General features: G+C 31.7%; 1 non-coding gene and 1 pseudogene across 1 annotated transcript; both read right to left on the bottom strand.

Annotated features, from left to right (window-relative positions):
* LOC111693071 lies at positions 1–92 on the bottom strand (annotated as a pseudogene; the record flags this gene model as incomplete).
* Positions 93–1,743: 1,651 nt separating this feature from the next.
* LOC111693070 lies at positions 1,744–1,850 on the bottom strand. The gene has a single exon (XR_002763320.1). It is a non-coding gene; the product is annotated as a U6 spliceosomal RNA (small nuclear RNA).
* Between the last annotated feature and the right edge of the window lie 809 nt (positions 1,851–2,659).

Consider the following 2,659-nt stretch of genomic DNA (forward strand, 5'->3'; position numbering starts at 1 on the left):
TTCACGATTTTGCGTGTCATCCTTGCGCAGGGGCCATGCTAATCTTCTCTGTATCGTTCCAATTTTAGTATATGTACCGCCGAAGCGGGTACAACCAAGTATCTTATAAAGGAGTATATGTAGTTAACCGTCGTAACTCTGTAGCGGTGAGATATAAGTAAAATGGGTCAATTAGATACAAAGTATGTAAATGAGCGAGGATAATCTTATCAGAATGGTCTGATATTATTTTATTTTTTTATTATAATTATAATAATAGAAATATACACGGAGAAAAAAATGTATGTATTAAAAATGTTTATAAGTATTAGTGTTTATTAAGTTTTACATTACCTATATTTAAAATACAATTTTGTTTTACCATCTTTTGTATAAAAAATGAGTGTGAAAATAATTAAAATGTAAATAAATTTTTTTCATGATTGAGAAAAGGCATATTGTCAAGTTCGTATACATTATACTTGAATACATACAGGACGTTCTGTTCAAAACTCCCCTGGTCGATATCTCAAAACCAAAAAGATATCTTGATCTGTAAAATCTAGTTTATTTATATAAATGATCTCAATTTTAAGTGAAAACGAAATTTTTCTTCGTAATGGTTTAGATATCGTAACCAAACCACAGAAATCTGTCGATGAAGAAATTTTGAAAAGTAGTACACACATGGAAAAACACATTAAACCGTAAGCAATGGTGTTTATACAAAACATTTTTTCGACACATTGACCCGGAAAAACATCTTTAATTTGTACCCGGTGGACCAAAATACTATAGTCTTTCTTATTTGAAAAACTTGTTCCCATATTTATTTAGCCATACCATACAGGTCTGGTCGAACTAAAAGTGAAGGTGGTAGAAATGTACCTATACGCTCAGTTGAAGAATGCGGGCGCGGGCAAACGGCGCACACACACAGCCACACTGGGCGACTGGGCCATAAATTTCAGTTGTCGACAAATTGCCTAAGATGGCACTTTGTAGACCTTTTGATACGGAACAAAACGAAATACCGCCAGTCAATATTGAATTAGTAGAACCGGTTGTTGATGAAACAGATTTAGAATTTAAAAATAAAGAATTACATGTTCAATGTCAGCGTTTCATTTTAAATATTTACGATAATGGAAGAAAATTAAAAATCAGATAATGAAATTATAAATAGAATTCACATATTAACAAAAGTTTCAGTGTCCACAATTTTTCGTGTAATTAAACAAGGTGTTATAGATCATTGGGTAAAGAGGAAGCGAAAACAAAAATTAAAAATTCGATGACATGACGAGAGACGCAATTCGGCGGACAATTTCTGATTTATACAATAAAGAAAATTGAGGACATAAATAATTAAAATATGTTGTAGGCCAAATTAACATATAATAGAAATTTTCTACACATTATATACAAATTATTATTTTTTACCTTTAGCAGAAAACTTTTTTGGGACGCTCATGAAACTCATTAATATTTATTGCTAGGTGTTTTTATACATGTTCAACTAACTTCGGAAAGACTGTACCAGTCTGATACTGTCCTTATTAAATTTGTTTATTTACAATTTACAGTCTACAGGAGTCAATGTTAAGAAAGCTCTTTTTATTTTGTCTAGATATCTGATAAATTTCAGATTACTTATTTATTTTCTACGTTGAAAATAAACAGAATAAAATATAAAAGTGAAAAAATTGTAAATATACAATAAATTATAAATAATTATGTACGTTTGCAAATATTTCTTAATAAAAAAATGTGGAACGCTTCACGATTTTGCGTGTCATCCTTGCGCAGGGGCCATGCTAATCTTCTCTGTATCGTTCCAATTTTAGTATATGTACCGCCGAAGCGAGTACAACACATTGACCCGGAAAAACATCTTTAATTTGTACCCGGTGGACCAAAATACTATAGTCTTTCTTATTTGAAAAACTTGTTCCCNACACCTTCAACTTTGACACATTTGACATTTATTCAGTATGGTTCAGTACACGAATGAAGAAAAGCTCGACATAATTTTAATATTCGGTTAATGCCGTAGAAATTCCAGAGAAGCAGAAAGACTTTATCAGATACGTTACCCAAACCGTCGACATCCCGATCATAAAACCTTTTTGTATTTATCGACGAATTTGCTTCATTGTGGTTCTTTTAACAAAAAGAAGCATCGTAGAAACACTGTTACAAATGATAGAAACACTGCCATGGTATTACGTAAGGTTCAAACTAATCCACATACCTCGGTGCGAGCTATACAACAAGAAACAGGGATTTCCTAAACATCGGTCCATAATATGTTGAAGCGAAATACTTATCATCCTTACAAAGTGCATCTTTTATATAATTTACGTCCTGGTGATATGCTACGAAGACTAAATTTTATTGCAGAAATGGAAATAAAAGCTCAAGAAAACGACCAGTTTTTAAATAACAATATATGGACTGACGAGAGTCGATTTATAAAAAATGGCATTTTGAATAGACATAATAGCCATTTCTGGCATGACAGTAACCCTAGATGGACCAAAGACAGACATTTCCAAACCACGTTTTCTACAAATGTATGGTGTGGTCAGAGCTGGGTAATTACTTGTAATTTAAAAATAGTTACAATTACAAATTACTTTAAAAAAAAGGAACTAATTACAATTACAAAGTATATTCT

Source organism: Anoplophora glabripennis, unplaced genomic scaffold (genome assembly GCF_000390285.2).
Source record: "Anoplophora glabripennis isolate ALB-LARVAE unplaced genomic scaffold, Agla_2.0 scaffold7737, whole genome shotgun sequence".
NCBI classification, from domain to species: domain Eukaryota; kingdom Metazoa; phylum Arthropoda; class Insecta; order Coleoptera; family Cerambycidae; genus Anoplophora; species Anoplophora glabripennis.